This window comes from Gopherus flavomarginatus, chromosome 3 (genome assembly GCF_025201925.1).
Source record: "Gopherus flavomarginatus isolate rGopFla2 chromosome 3, rGopFla2.mat.asm, whole genome shotgun sequence".
In the NCBI taxonomy this organism is placed as follows: domain Eukaryota; kingdom Metazoa; phylum Chordata; order Testudines; family Testudinidae; genus Gopherus; species Gopherus flavomarginatus.
In genome coordinates this window covers 10104063-10121597 of record NC_066619.1, presented here as the reverse complement: position 1 = coordinate 10121597, position 17535 = coordinate 10104063, and positions in this window count along the sequence as shown.

Sequence of the window (17535 nt, the reverse complement as noted above, 5' to 3'; positions counted from 1 at the left end):
GGGGTGACCAGAACTGCACTGAGTGTTCAAGGTGGGGATGTACCATGGCTTTATATAGCAACATTGATATTTTCTTACTATCTATCTTTTTCCTAATGCTTCCTAACATTCTGTTAGCTTGCTTGTCTGCTGCTGCACATTGAGTGGATATTTTCAGAGAACTATCCACAGTGACTCCAAGATCTTGAGTGGTAACAGCTAATTGAGATCCCATTGTTTTGTACATGTAGTTGGGATTATTTTTCATGTATTAACATTGAATTTCATCTGCTATTTTAGTGCCCAGTCACCCAGTTTTGAGAGATTCTTTTGTAACTCTTCGCAGTCACCTTTGGACTTAATGATCTTGAGTAATTTTGTATTATCTCACAATTTTGCCACCTCACTGTTTATCCTTCTTTCCAGATCATTTATGAATATATTGAACTTCACTGGTCCTAGTACGGCTCCATGGGGGACCATCCTATTTACCTCTCTCCATTGTGAAAACAGACCATTTATTCATATCCTTTGTTTCCTGTCTTTTTACTAGTTACTGATCCATGAGAGGACCTTCCCTCTTATCCCATGACTGCTTACTTTGCTTAAGAGCTTTTGGCGAAAGACTTTGTCAAAGGCTTTCTGAAAGTCCATGTACACTATATCCATTGGATCACCATTGTGCACATGTTTACTGACCCCCTCAGAGAATTCTAATAGATTGGGAGGCATGATTTCACTTTATAAAAGCCATATTGACTCTTCACTAACATACTGTGTTCATCAATGTGTCTGATAATGCTGCTGTTTACTAGAATTTCAACCAACTTGCCTAGTATTGAAGGGAGTGGAGGTCCAGAAGCATAAAATAGATATAGAGGGCAAAAATAGTTGTGTTAATGGTGGGGGCCTCCTGTGGAGTGGATATTAATCTTATAACATAATAGGAGATATACCTATCTCCTAGAACTGGAAGGGACCTCAAAAAGGTCATTGAGTCCAGCCCCCTGCCTTTACTAGCAGGACTAAGTACTGATTTTTGCCCTAGATCCCTAAGTAGCCCCCTCAAGGATTGAACTCATAACCCTTGGTTTAACAGGCCAATGCTCAAACCACTGAGCTATTCCTCCCCCGTCTTGGGAGAATGGAAAGAGAAATTGGAATGCCTAAGAAAAATGTCCATCTCAGGCTGGCTATAGAGGAGAACAGATAGGTGCGGAGTAGCTGAAAATAAGGAAATACAGTTAAAAGGAAATATTGATGAGTTTATAGTGATTTCTAGAGCTGGGCCTGAGTTGTAGAGTTTGGATTTGTATGAGAATCCAACCTGCCCCAAAGACTGTGAGTTCTTGGATTCAGTGCTCCAGTCTGGGCCTATCATGGAGGTAGTTTGGTTTTCACACCAGTCCTAGACTCCCTTCAGTTCAGGCAGGGGACGGAGGGTTGGGTGGCAGCATTCCATCTCGAGAGATAATCACTGTGAACATGGTTCTTGTTGAGTGCTCTCCCAACACTGCATTAACTCACTGTCCTGCAGTGGGGGACTTACAGGTACTTTTAAAGACCCTTGCTGGAGCTGTCATGAGAATGAATGGCAGATATGTGAGCTCCTGCAGATCTTCCTGCAAATCTCAATTGATGGAGTTTTTAATGAAGATTGAAGAAGTCTGCAGATTGTCACATCATATTTATTCACTTGGCCAATGAAACAGTGTATAATTTTTATTATTTTCTATTAGAGCTGTGCCAGAGGCTCCAAACAAGATCTGGATCCAGATGTGCTAGGCACTGTACAAACACATGGCAAAAGAAAATCTCTCCCCTGAAGAGATTACCATCTAAATTGACAAGAAAGAGGCGCTATCCCCATTTTACAGACAAGGAATGAAGGTGCAGAGAAATTGAGTTCCCAAAGCCTCTGGGGGAGTATGTGCTAGAGCTGGGATTTAAACACAGAGCCAATGCTTTAACAATCAGATCACTTTCCATTGCATAGCACAGCTTTGGTTACTGCAGTAGACACATGCACACTTCTTCCACCTGTGGGAAAAGGATGAAGGAGGCTTGCCCTTTGTCAGGCAAAGCTTAACAATTAAAAGGACAGCATTTGTGGGGCTGCAAGGCCCATAATAACTCAGTCTTACGCACCACAGCATTGAGGGTCTGAATCCAGTCCCGGTCAGCATTTGCTAGAAGTTCTTACCCATGGTGTGGTGTCGTAGGTGAAAAGAATTGGTAGCATCAGTCCGGACCTGTACCACTTGATCATAACTGGTGCTCTCCTTGGCAGTCTCAGGGCAAGGGACCCAAGCACTATGGAGGCTGAATTACTTACCAAAAGCTCATCTTTCAGAGTAGGGTTAAAGCACCTTGGCAAAGTGGTAGGAAGGAAATTTGTACTACCGCTGCCCAGGCTGTGCATATTCTGAGACTAGAGAGGGAAATCCTGTCTCCAGAGCTATTGATCTAGCACCTTTTTGCCATCATTAAATTCACTTTTGTAGAAAGAAAACTTGTTTTCCACATCTTTGGAGTCCCAAGTCTTCTCATCCATTTTCAAGTCATTATTATTTTCTTTGCTGTGACTCATTCAGGTTAATTGTGTTTGCCGAAGTTCTCGTTCGAGTCAGCCAACCCCCCAGCTGTGGGAAAAGGTTTTAATTTGAAATATGTGTGACTAGTCTTAATGACATATACCAGTCTCCAGGGGCATGAGAGGAGGTCACTTAAGCAAAAGTTCTTCCTAGGTGAGGAATAGGAGAGACTCCAGAGTCCTTATCAGTGCCACAAAGTCCAATGTTGTCAGAAAAGCTTCCATCTACTGCAATGGATAGGCAAGAATAGCCTAATAAAATCAGACAACAGTGCTATTGCGTGACCTTCATTATCAGACACAAAGAGACCAAAAGCAAAACCTTGTTCATGATTTACATTTGATAGAGCAAGTGCCAGGTCAAAAAACTAATCTTTCACATCTGGATCAGGTTCATCCTGGGAATTAAGAGTTGATTGATGCAGTGCTTGCAGTAATAGCCCATGAGAGGGGCTAGTCTTGCTCCCATTGAAGTTAATGGGAAGATCTCATTGACTTCCATAGCAGGATAGAGCCCAATATGCAGTAGATGAGGAATACCACAGAAATTGTCACTGTTTATAATTTGTGTTGAATGCCAAGAAGCAAGTGCTGCTGGGTTGACAATGATGCTACGATATTCAGCCACTGGAAGGTCTCACGAGATTTCTCAGCAGCCATTCTCAGCTCAATGACAGATTAGAACAGGAATTTCAGGCTGCCAATATGCCTGCATATGAGTAACTAGTCCATAACTTTCTTCAGTGTAAAACAGAGATAAATTACTAGTGCTGCCCCCACCTCCCCTCCCAAACATCCGTATACTGTTTGGTCACCTAACTGATGGGGAGGCTTGAGACCTGGGCTCATTTCCCTGCTCTGTCTTACACTTTAAGTGTGATCTTGTGCACAACTCTAAGCCTTTGTGCCTCAGTTCCCCATCACTATAATGGGGATAATAGCATGGCCCTCCTCACGAGGGTGTGGTCAGGATGAGTTCACTAAAGATTGTGAAAAGCTCAAATACTGTGGTAATGGGAGGCGATATAAGGGCATGAAATAGATAGAACTCCCTGTCCAGTGCTTTGACCCTCCTTCCATACCGGAGAAAACTATCTTTCCTCCCTATGTAAAAGTCTAGAGTATTTTTCTGCCAGCTCACAGAGACTTTCCTCTCACTTTCAGGCATTGTTGTATTCTCTGAAGTGGCAAAGAATCCTGTGGCACCTTATAGACTAACAGACGTTTTGGAGCACTTCAGGACCAGGGGGTGTTAATGGCCTCTGTTGTTGCCATTTGAGACTGCTCAATAGGCTCGGGGCCAGCTAAGCCACACGAGAGGATAAAATAAAAGGCTTTATTAGCATTTCCCTCCCCTTTTAGCATTTTTGATGCCACTTTAGAGAGAGTGGGAGGCCAATGTTTGCTCTTCAGATCTAAATAAGAGCTGAGTCGAGATAGATGCAAAAAGTAGCAAGAATCATGGTGGAACTGACATTCACATAGGACTCAACTGTGCAAGCCTTATTCACTGTGGTGAGCATTCACTAGTACTCACTATTCATCACAGTGCTCATGGGAGTAAGGGCTGCACAGCTGGGTCCTGTATAGTGTTTAAGGCCAGAAGTGACCACCAGATCATCTAGTCTGAACTCCTGTGTATCACAGGCCACCAGCAGCACCTAGTACACCCATACTAAACCCAACAATCACAATTAGGCCAAAGTATTACAGCCCACAGAAGACTACACTGTTATATATTGGGGGTAGAGGGGTCTTAGCCCTATCAAGCAATCATCTCCTGTCCTGCCCTCTCTCCTTGCCAAGTCAGAGATTTACAGGTATCTCTTCCTGCACCTTTTGCATCACCAAGCACCCCTTTCTCTTTGCTACCTTTACGAAAGACCATGTCATATCCTCTTGCAACGCTTCCATCACCCCACCACTTTTCCTTACCAAGGAAAGTTCAGAGAACCAGGCACGTTCAGTCTGGAGAGGGAAAGACTAAAGGGAGACACGACAAATGTCAGTAAACACATAAAGGGATGTCCCAGAAAAGGGGAGGAACCAATTATCCTCATTAGTCAATGAAGACAGAAAAAGAAGTACTAAGCTCCAGCTGAAGCATGGAATATTTAGGTGGAATATTATTAAAAAAACTTTATAACTATTAGTACACTGAAGGCAATCAAAAGTGAGTTACCCAAGGGAGTTCTGGGCCCACTTTCACTGGAGATCTACAAGCAAAGACCTGACACTCATCCATTACAGAATGGATAGAGATAACTAAATCGATCTTGGTAAAGGGATGGATTAGATATTTCACCACTGGTCCTATCTAACCCAATTAATTCTATATATTTCCTTCATATACATATAAACTAGGTTCTTCCTATTGATCTGTATTGGAATGGGGCAGTTCTTCATTCTGCTTCTTCTCCTCTCTCCTTAAGGATTTGATTAAATAAAAATGCTTGGAAAATTTTGATGTGCCTTGGTGCAGATTATAGAGCTAGATACTGCCAGACAGGACTCCAGGGTGCTATTCTCATCTCTGCCATTGTTCCCCTTTTTGTGAGCTTGGGCAGGTCATTTCAGCATGCCTCAGCTTCCTCTGACAGTTAAACAGGGTGATGATAGTGGCTAGATAGTTAGTGTGCTGTGCCTGGTGTTTATTACATGACTCATAATAGTCTCAGTGTTATTGTATGCTTCCCCATCTGTTTATGGTCTCCCCTCATTGTATCTCATCTTATACATCAAAGGTAAGCTCTTTAGGCCGGACACCATCTTTTTGTTATGCATAAGTGAAGCACCCAGCAGACAGGGGCTCTGATTCATGATTGGGACCTTGGTTGGGCCACAGTAACACCAATAACAATGTTATCTTATCGGGTGTTTTAAAGATTGAGTTTGTAAAGTGCTTTGAGATCCTCCAGTGAAAGGGACTAGGTAAATGCAAAGCATTATTTTATTATTTATTTATTGGGATGAATCCAAAGAGGTTGTGAGCACTGTTGGCTCCCATTCCATTCAATGCTCAGCACTTTGTAGGGTTCTGCCCAGCACACAGTGCACAAGTGAACACATTTATTAAATTCCCAAGCTGAAGGCAATGCTATTTGAAGACTCTCTGTTCAGAAAGGCAATTAAAACTTGGGAAAGTGAACTTTCAAAAAAGCTCATTGGAGGAGACTGCCACCTCCAACCTTGATCTGTTCAAACTTAATAATATCCACATCATTTAAACACCTGGGTGGTCTTTGAAAGCAAGAGCCTTTTTTGCCCACGAAGCAAAGCACTTCATTGTCTGGCTTCATAGCTCAGGGAAAGATACCAAATGCAAAATAATTGGATACATTAAATCCAGATCTGAGCAGGGTCAGCAGCAAAGTTACAGATCAGGAAAGATGTTCTGCCCTTTTATCCGCAATTATAGTCACCCAGTATGTCATGAACTCACACCTTCCTCCAGGAGATCAACCTAGCCAAATGCTCTGAACCTCCCCCATGTCCACTGCTACAAGCATCATGCTAGCTAAGGTAATTGAAATGATTCTCAAATCCAATCTAGTCCTGGCTTCTGTCCAAGTTTCTAGGGCTCTGCCCAACCTGGCAGATCAGAGTGGAGGCGTGGTTTATATTAGTAATAATAATTTGTAATGATGTTTGATATTTATGTAGCACCTTTCATCCCAAATGATCCCAAAATGGCATTTTGTAATGAAGTGGCAACTCTGAATCTCCACCACTGTCTGCCGTTGGATTGACTCAAGCTGCATATTGTTCAACACTAACAGAAATTATGCATTAGGTCCCGTGATAGGGTCTCAGCATGAAACTCATCCTGTGTGGAGAAGCATCACAATTCCTGGGCACCTGTTTAATTCCATATTTTGAGGTCTTGAGTGAGACTTAAGTGGTGCACAAACCTTCTGTTCTGCTCGGTGGTGAATGTCATTCTTGGAGTGAAAGGATTGAGTGACAGAAGTTTTGCCTGTGTAAGCGTTTGTGTGCACAGCACAATGTTGGCAGGTGAGTTACCACCACTCAAGGAGCTAGTTTTATGTCATCGATGGGAGTTCTCCCTCAAGAGTGAGCTTACATCAGCACAGATGTATTAATACCACTGTAAGTTTGTAAGTGTAGAGATGCACTAAATACTGGTCCCACTGCTACCTGGATGTTCTGAGTGGCTATGGGCCATGGCATAGGATTTCACAGTTGTTGCTGCATGGCCATAGGCTTACCTAGGACCAGATTATGACCGACCCTTTTGTGGATGAACCTTGAACACAGGGTACAAAGATCCTCCTTTCCTCCCCAATCTCCAGTGTACACACGGTGCATGACCTGAGCAAAGGCCAAACACAGCTAAAGTCCTAGTCGAGCAGGAGGGACTCACTGGGGGGAGGGAGCGGCTCCCCCATAAAGGCTAAGTATACCTGGCAGCCCCGGGACATTATGTTCCCACTGAGGCACAAGCTTCTGAGCGGCCACAGAGAGAGTGCAAGCATTGACTTTCTAACAATTTTTGCCAGAGCCCCAGTTCCCAAAATAGCTACTGTTGTTTACTGAGTATTTGAAAATGGTCTCTAAAAACACCTGCATTTCCACATCTTACTCTAACAGCAGTGGACACAACTATACAGTGCAAGTGTTAGGGACAGCTGAGTCTATGACACAGCAAGGAGCCAAACCCTGGTGTCCCTAACCCAGGCTAGCACCCAAACCACTAGGAGTAGGGTGAACTCTGTACAATCATATATCCCCACATCAACTCCCATTGGCTTCAAGAGGGCTCCACAGGACCAGGATAATATCCTATGTAATAGTCACCCTCTGATCTAACAGGTAGATTGAACAAGGAGCCTCCAGAACCAGAAGCATGAGCTGCTAGAGCTTGAACTTAGGAGACAACCACCTTAGGGGATATGTGCTGTGAGGAACATGCACTATGTTTGAGGTTTCTGGTTGGGCATTGCTTGCTGCTGCCTTAACTGGTCATTTGCCTGTTTTTGTTTTGTTTTCACGTTTATGTTAGTGGAGCTACACAGTGAGTCCCTGATCCCGCAAACATTTAAGCATGTGCTTAGCTAAATGTACGTCTACGCTCCAGGAAAAGTCCTGTGGCCTGGCTGCGGCTAGCCTGGGTCAGCGCTGACTCAGGTTCGTGGGGCTTGAGCTGCAGGGCTAAAAATTGCAGTGTAGACACCTGGGCTTGGGTTTTTTATTGCGGTGTGGACGTCCCCTGAGACAGTTTCTGGCAACATCATTTTTCTGCTTTCTGAAAACAAGAATAAAAACACTCGTGACTTTCTGGATGATGTGATTTATACAATCCAATGTTTCTCTTAGTCTGCAAAGCCATAAATCTCCGTGTATTTTTTTTCCCCTCATACTGCTTTCCTATCGGTTTGATTCTCTGGGCTGGAGTGGTGATTGTGCCCATTCCCTTGCTTTCCCCTGCAGGTTGTCGTTAGGTACCTTCCACCAGGAAAACACTTTTTGCTTAATTAATTACTTAATCTTTATTTTGTTGTGAAACTTTCTTTAACTATCTTCCCTATAGTTAGTGACTGCAATTTTCTTTGATTGCTCGAAACCATCTAGAGCAAACACTTTCAAACCAACAGAGCAAAGAACTATTTGTTTTGCTGGTGCCCTCTTACCATTAGCCTCCTCTTCTTGTCGCTAATGGTATTGAGGAATTAAACGTCATCCTACAGGCAGTGACATACTCTATTGATTCATTTTAATTTTTCATATACACTTCCCCCTCCCCCATTTGGGTTGGCAGTACCCCCAGGACACACATTACATCAAAGTATACATCATTTGCTGTTACTTCTTTCTGCATGCTGCCCCCAGGCTAGGAAATTTGCAGAATGCTGCTGAGCTCTAGCCATTTTCCTTTAGTCAAATGTTTTTTTAACTTGAAAATGTCAACACAGAGATAAGTCATAAGATCAACCCATAAATATTCATAGGCTATTTTTTTCCCTCAGTCACAGCATTACCCAATATAGTATTTTAATAGCTACATCTCCCATATTTTGGGGTAATCTCTCTGTCTTTTAAGTACTATTCCAACAGTTAACATTTTTCATTAGCAAATGTTGCCCAGTGTATTAGAAATGCAAAGGTATTGCTCTGATGGAAAAATACTACAGGATGTAGTAGAAAATGAAAAAAAACCAAGTTTTGACATGGCTTTTTCAAATCACCTTGTAATATTAATATGCAGTCAATGAAAAAATTATGTGGAATTCTCTTGGGTGGTTCAAAATCACACCCTTACAAAAAGGAAATAATTCTCTAATAAACCCTAGAGGGTCTATAGATCCTTATTAAGATTCTCTAGAAACTTCTGGTTTCATTCCTATTCAGTTCTTTAGGACTTTTCCCAAGGGCACACATGTAGAGCCAAATTCTGATTCTGTCATGTATCACTTTGAACTCTATTTGTGTGTAAACAAAGCAGCTGCTGTTGCTTATAATTGCCTTGTGGTTTGGAGAAGATTCACACATTATTGTACTGCAGTTCTGTTGTCTAGTGATGAAAATTAAACACCCACCCTTCCTAAATACTCAAATGACCTGCCCCTGAGCTAGTGTAAATTAGCATAGATCTCCGAAGTAAATAGAGCCATGAATGTTTATTCCATCTGAGGATCTGGCATTAGTTCTCAATGAACAAAATGGCCTGAAACAAATCTGGAGTCTCTAGTCCAAACCCTGCAACACCTAAATAACCCCACTGCAGTAAATGGGAGGACCTATGCTTAAAGTGAGGCCCGTCGTTATGTACATTGCTGAATCAGTTCCAATACTTGGTCTCAAAAATGTTTGAAGATTTTTATCCACAAATCCTCTTAGTTTCCAAACTCTCCTAGAGTCAAGCATCGTTTTTTGATAAAACCGAAACTGTGCAACAGAAAGAATAAAAACAAAAACAAAGGAGCAAACAAACAAACTCAAACCCTCCTCATGTTGCAGAATGTGAATAGGTTAATTCCAGGTGGCAAGCAGCTTTTTTGGGGCCCGATCCACCACCACTGAAATCGATGGGGGCTTTCAACTGGCTAAGGGTCAGGTCCTTGCTTAGGGTCAGAAATGTATAGCCAAAATCAAGCTTAACGTGTAAAGAAAAGCTAGTTCCAAGCATAACTACATATGCTACTACTGTGACTTCCTTAATATTGCACAGAACAAGCCTGCATTGTCCCAAAGGGAAGGGATTAGCTATGTCAAAGAGCTTTTTAAACTCTATTTTCACTGTTCTGTTGTATGGGTAGAGGTACTTAGGGCCCAGAGCATGAAGATCTTTACATTGATAGGACTAGAGGTCAGCAACACTGAGTTCAAGTCTGACCTCTGCCCCAAAACCTTCCTATACCTCAGTTCCCCCATTTGCAAACCAGAGATGATGACACTCCGTTTTGTAAGGATCGTAGTTGAAATAAATCTAAGACCTTTATTTGTAGAACATGAGGATGCCAGTTCCCTTTCTATCCAAAGGAGCAAGCAAACAGTGTGTTTAATGTTAATTATTAATGTACATTTCTGGGTAGAAACAATGATGTGATCTCACCAGCTGGTTCATTTAATATAAATATTCAAACACAGAAGCACTTTATTAAACAGATTGGAACTCATCAGCTTCATTACTATAATAGAGCAAATATAGTATCTTGATTTTCAATAAATGTAACAAACTACCGTATGCTGAGTTGGTTGCTGCCTGTTACTATGTTCTATTAAAAAGAAAATAGTAATTCTAACAGAATGTCTTGTAGCCACTCTGGGAATTAATAGAATTAGTGCACCAACCACAAGACAGAATATAAATATATTATTGAATTATCAATTAAAAAACCATAGCAATAAAGGTAAACTGCATCAAATAAGTAAACAGAAATTACAGATTATTTCCCGAATTCTCATATTAGTCTTCATCTCAAGCCCAGGATGAAAATTCTGGAGAGTAACAAGTACGTAATTACTTGACATTTTTCTTCTTGGAGTCATCTTAGGAAAACAAATTACACGATGTAAGTGCCGCTCTCTGGATTCGTAAACTGCCAGTGTAATGAAGAAAACACCATTTAGTTATTATGCACTGAGTAGTCATTGATGTTAATTTTTGCTCGAAAGATTGAGGCATAAATCATTTTTCAGTTTCCAATATGTGGCCATTGAAGTTTCATTTCTGTATGACAGGATTTCATCTCTGGGATAAGAATAGTTCAGTTAGTGTGCTGGCTGTTCCACTTCTTGTGATTCTATGGACCTCAGCTGACCACTGAGATGTCAAGGGCCTCATACGGAAAAAATATCAACTCTCCAGAAAGTATCGTAAGATGAAAGTGATAACTCACTGTAAGTAACTGATGGGTGTAATGTCTAACAATAGCAAAGAGAAACCGAACAACAGAATATTTCTGTTGAATATCAGGAGGAAAGTTTCCTAAGGGTGAGGTCAATTAAACTGTAGCTTAATCTTCTAAGTGAAGTGTTGGGAGCCCCATGACTTGAGTCATTTAAAACTGGACCAAATAGTAGAAGGTTATAGCATTGAGAAAAGTTGCACAAGTTCACCGAATAGGTATTTTCCATCGCTAATTTCTCTCGCTCCATGACAATCCCATATTTTCATATAGAACAATATTTCTTGGATCTTTCATCTGATTGAAGAGGTGTTTGTACAGCACCCGGAACAATGGATTCATCATGCTAAATGGGGTCTCTAGGCACTTCTGTAAGAAAAAGATCAAATATTAAATAATCCAGATATCATTCTACAATCGTACCAAGGTATTCGGCAAAGAACAGGTTGTGGGAAGAGGGTTTATTGAAACATAATTGGTCTAAGATATCTATTCCTCCTGTTATATTTCAGTATACCCTCTCAAACTCTGTTTCTGAAATCCAAACCCTCTTCCCACAATCTGTTTCTTGGTCCAATGAGTAGAACCTCTGGACACTCCTACTGCCTTAGCCTATAACCTCCCTTAGGCAAGTAATTTCCCCTTTCTGTGCCTCTATTTCCCCTCTCTTTCTTGTCTAGTTAGATCGCAAGCTGTCTAGGATATGGCCTATCTCCAACTGTGTTTGTACAGTGCTAGCTCAATGGGGCCAAGTTTTGGTTGGGCCCCCTAGGCATTAATGAATTACAAATAATAATAGGTGAATGAAGCCATGCTTGTCTTAAGAACAGTGGGACAGATCTTCAGCTGGTGTAAACTGGCACACTTCCTTTGACTTCAGTGGAATCAAGCTGATTTGCACCATCTGAGGCTCTGGTCCATTATATGTACGGGTTTGATCCTCCACCAGTAAAGTTAATATGAGTTGACTTGAATGAGAGCAGGATCAAGGGCTATACTGCCCTGTGAATGAGCAGGATCTAATGAACGTATAGTATTGGTGACTTACTTTCCCTCCAGAAAGTTCTATCAGAAAGAAAGTTTTCTAGGAATCCACCTGTCTCCTTAACATATTCAGCTACAAGAAGGGGGCAATTATTAACATATCTAACATTGTGGTTGTTCTTTACTTAACTGTGAATTTACAAAGTGCACCCATCATTTTCCTTTTGGTAAGAAAAGTTATTTGAAAAGTGGAGGGAAGGAAGTTGACTATGAAATCCATTTCCCTGACACATTTTAAAATAGTCTGTTCTACTTGTTCCAAAGTACATGAATGAGTCCTGAACAGCCTGGACTTGTTAATGTTGTAAATTTTTTTCTTTCACAATATTTCTGAGGGAGTTATGGGCTCCTGCCAATGAAGTGCTCATAGCACTCTCTTGAACCAGGCATAACATCAGCAAAGAATCCTGTAGCACCTTATAGACTAACAGACGTTTTGCAGCATGAGCTTTCATGGGTGAATACCCACTTCGTCAGATGCATGTAGTGGAAATTTCCAGGGGCAGATATATATATGCAAGCAAGAAGCAAGCTAGAGATAACGAGGTTAGTTCAATCAGGGAGGATGAGGCCCTGTTCTGGCAGTTGAGGTGTGAAAACCAAGGGAGGAGAAACTGGTTTTGCCAACTACAAATTGATTGAACTAACCTCGTTATCTCTAGCTTGCTTGCATATATATACCTGCCCCTGGAAATTTCCACTACATGCATCTGACGAAGTGGGTATTCACCTATGAAAGCTCATCCTCCAAAACGTCTGTTAGTCTATAAGGTGCCACAGGATTCTTTGCTGCTTTTACAGATCCAGTCTAACACGGCTACCCCTTTGATACCAAGCATAACATGACAGTTGAATCTTGACCACTACACTTCTTATCAAGCATCTGTCTTTAATCATTTCCTAATGTGTAATGTTCTAAGCCCTGGTCAACTCTTGAATGGAGGGTAACAAGTTGGACTCACTGGTCTGGTACTTTTGTACCATACATAGGAGGGCTAGTTCAGCAGTTTGAGCATTGGCCTGCTAAACTCAGGGTTATGAGATCAATCCTTGAGGGGGCCATTTAGGGAACTGGGGTAAAAGTCTGTCTGGGGATTAGTCCTGCTTTGAGCAGGGGGTTGGACTAGCTGACTTTCTGAGGTCCCTTTCAACCCTGATATTCTATGAAACTTATTTTCATATCTTTTTAAAACCAGGGCCTCCTGAGGAAAAAAAATCTAGTGCATTACCCCATTGTACCACATCATCCCAACTCTGTGGTTTATTTACTCCAGCTCAGGAGCTCTCCAGAAGTACAACGACAACATCCTCACACATAAAAAGAGCTGTTGTTGTCTAACAGTTAGTCCTTGGTCTTGAAATCCCATTTTTGACATTTTCTCACTCTATGGCCCAGGGCGTGTCACTTATCCTCTCTGCCTCTAATTTGCCATCCATAAAAAGAGACTTCCTTTTCACAGGGGAATTGTGAGAATTAATTCACTCATATCTGCTGAGTGCACTCATATCTGCTGAGTGTCCTACATTGCTAACAGAGTGCTGATTAGAATCATTTCCCAGGCTTCAGAGGAACACATATCACATGAGATCATAGGATAAGCTGTCAATGGAGAAGTTGTGCAATATATTAAAACAATATAGCATTTACAGGATGTGAGTGTAGATTTCATCTGATGGAACAGTATTTATAAATCTCATGGCTTGATCATGCCTAACCCATTAGCTGTGTTTAGCCTTGCATGTACATGCACAAGCTGTGAAAAAAGTGTGCAAGAGGCAAGTCCTCCTCACACACTGTAGGTATGGTCTGTGCCCATGTCCATAGTATCTAAGTGTCCAATGGCATGCAAAGACCCTAGCACAGAAAGCAGTTCCCTTGGGGGCAGAGAAGAGGGAGAGTGAGATCAGCAGCTCTGGTCTAATCCAGAGGAGAGGGGGCACACTGGATCCTATAAAAGGGTGTGGCAGATATTATTACTGTGTGCACTCCAGAAGATACAGGGCCTGCCTCAAAGAGCCTGCTTTTGGGGCACAGCACCTTCTTAGCCTCTTCTGAAGGGCCTTTGCTGGTGCTGTGTTTAAAAGCTTAAACTTGGTGGGATGTTGAGTACCAGCAACGAAAGTTTGAGGGGAAGGTCGTTTTACAAACTCAGACGACTGATCAGCTTCCTGCTCATTTCTGGGAAAGCTAAAGAGGTAGAAAATGTATTGAGCTAAATTCTGGTCTCCAGTACAGTGTGTCCACACAACTGCATTGTCAGGGTGCCGTGTATGTAACCCAAAGGAGAATCTGACCCGTTTGACAGTGCCAGCCAGCTGAGTTTATGGAGATAATGGGATCCATATTAAACCTGTTGAGCAAAGTGTTCAGGACCTTCAACCCCAACTATTTTCCAACCGTGGTCGGGTTCCTCAGCACTTCCCCGATGAGCACAGGATGAACCTTCATGCATCCTGCTCTAAACCCCACTGAAGTAAAGGTGAGTCTTTCCTCCAACTTCAGACCCATGAAGTCCTGCAGAAAACAAACAATTCTTGTATGAGGTTTAGCTGAAACTCACAGGCTTGAATATTTTTGGCTAACATTGCCAAGACTTCTCACGCCCAGGGGCAGTGTAACAAGAGAATAAGAAAATAAAAGAATGACAATTTTTTGCTTCCTACTATGACCCAGACCAATGTTTCTTGAGGGACTAAGAATGAGGAATTTTCCTGACCCTAAATTTCCTAGTGAATTCAACACTACATGGGCCTGGTCCAAATCTCACTGAAGACCATGTGAGTCTTCCTTCCTTCCTTCCCCATGTGAACAAGTACATATTACTGTTCAGCTCCCCCTTACCACTCACATTCCATTTGTCCGTTTTTTTTCCCCTTAAGGCCTTGAAATGTGGATTCTGTAAGGGAGCAAATATTTGCTCACGTTTATCCCAACAGGTCTCAGTGGACAAAAATCTACTCTCAGTTCTAGTGCAGCGTGAATGTGGGGCAACACCCTGTGGAGTTGGAATCAGTGACTCCAGAGTTAAACTGGTCTAGCTGAAAGTGGAATTTACCACAATGTGTCTGTCTCTTTCTTTCTTACTAGATTTTTAAAATGCACATTTTTGTACCCTTTGCTAAGAGCTGTTGGTTTTATCCCCTCGTCCCCATTTAAATTTCCTATTACTCTCGTATAATATGTCCCCTGAGAAAAGGGCTTTTGGGCCGTGTAATCCCCTTTACCATAGGTCTTTTGTTCTGAAGGGTCCTCGTTAATGAATTTTACTTACAAATAATTTATTAGGAATTTAGGAAGGCAGCCCAAATAATTCTTGAGAGCGCTTCTCTACTGTTTTGCCGAAACGGCCTTGTGTAATCACACACCTGCATTTTATTTGAATAAATTGCGCTGAACTGAATATGCACCTTAAAAGACTATGTGCTTTGTAAGTTGCGAACAAGTCCTTATGCATGGAAGGCTGCAGGGAAAAATTAGTCCTCCTCTTTCTTCTCTGTGACTTATTTGACCTTGAGACTTATAATGGCATCTCAGACAAAATGAACATAATCTAATGGACAGCGGGGAAGAGGGAACGGCTGGGTACATCTGTCGTATTACTGGGCTGTCTGAACAGTCAATGAAGCAGGTCCAAACCATAAGAGGCCTGTTCAGTTTAGCTCCAGGGTCTGCAGAAAAGGAGCACAATCATTTATCTTTATTTACTGAACTCTGCTTTCTGTTAAAAAAAAAAGGAAAAAAAAAAGAATTGACAGGTTGACAAAAACCCAACTTGGCGATGCCCACTGCACTGAGATAAATGCTATTCATGCTCTGCAAAGACAAGGACAGCATCTCATGCCCTTTCCCCTGTTCCAGTAGGCACCTATTATACAGAAAATAAAAGCAGCGTGAAACACCTGTATGCTGTTTGTCATACCCCACTAGCTCGTCTCCTCTCAGAAAATTTACTCCATGTTTCTTGCAGGAAAAATCCATGAAAATATCAGAGCAACTGAGATTTCAAAGAGTTTGGGGTTTGGATTTTTTTCTTCTTGTGCATATTTAGAAATGTTTAGAAATGGAGCTATGCATCCCATTGGAGGTAATCTAAAGTAGATGCAAAGGGACAAACAACCCAGGAGGGAAACGCAGGCTGTCTTGCGCACAGTTTGTTAAAGATCTCTCCAGAGATGCTGTTGAATGGTGTATGGTGCTGATGGAATCTACAGTTTTATTTGCTCAATTAAAAGAGAAGGTAGATATAAATGTTGTGCAGCAAACTCTGCTGAAAGGATACAAAGGCAAAGTAACTCTATAGACTTCAACTGTATTGCTACAATTTCCGACCATTGCAATTAGGAGCGGAATATGTCCATATAGATGTATATTCCAGGAGAAGCTGGGGATGGGATCCAGCAGTTTTAGCATGTAGGGCTAGATTCACCAAGGTACTTAGGATCCTAAACCCCAGATTTAGACAAACCCCAGATTTAGGCTCCATTGTGATTCAAAAAACTCCAATCAAACTCTGAAGGTGCCTAAACTCACTCAGCACCTACATTTTCAGTAAAATGAATGAGGAATACTTGTGGCACCTTAGAGACTAACAAATTTATTTGGTCTTAAGCTTTTGTGAGCTAAACCCCACTTCATCAGATGTATGCAGTGGAAAATACAGTAGGAAGATATATATACACAGAGAACATGAAAAAAATGGGTGTTGCCATACCAATTGTAACAAGACTAATTAATTAAGGAGCCTAAGTTTCTGAGCCTGGGTGTGTGCAGTGCTGCCTCCCTCTAGGTATCCAGATACCCATCTCCTGCCTAACTCCCAGAGCGTGCCTTGAACCAGGGAAGACAGGTACTTGCTCATCCACCTCATGTGCTGGGGCCCAGTGCAGAATTCTTCCTAATGGATTCAGTCTCGTTAAAATCTGGCTAGACACGCGGGAGCTGAGAGAGGAGAAACACTCTCCCCTCTCCACCCTGCCCCACCAGAAAGAACTCTTAGCATGTATCAGTGGGATATTCTAATCAGTGGGAACAAGCCCTCAATCACTTCTATTGGAACTGTTCCACTGTGGATAGATAAAGAGGTATTGAGCTAGAATAAGAATCTAACCTGATGGCTAGAGCACCCTTGTGGGAGACCGAGGGTCCAGTTGTCCTGTTCCAATGACTCCTCAAATATTTAGCCAAGCTGAAATATCTTCTACAGAAGACATTAGGGAAGGCCATATCAAAGTATCCCACAGCTCAGTGGTTGCAGTGTTTCCTGGGAGGTGGGACAACCCTATTCATATCCTCTCTCCCATCTTTGCCGGGAGGTGGGGGGAATTGAACGTATATCTCCCCACATCCCAGGTGAGTTCTCTAACCACTGAGCTAAAAGGTATACCTCAGCCTCCACTTCAAGCCATTTTGTGTAGAACAGGTGCCTGTCTAAGTCATGCTCACAGGAAACATCTTAGGTGAGAAAGCCTTTATCTGCCAGTTGTGGATATAGGCACTGAAGAGGTGGGGCTTAAGACACACCCCTCTGATGAGCACCTCCAATTAGCTAG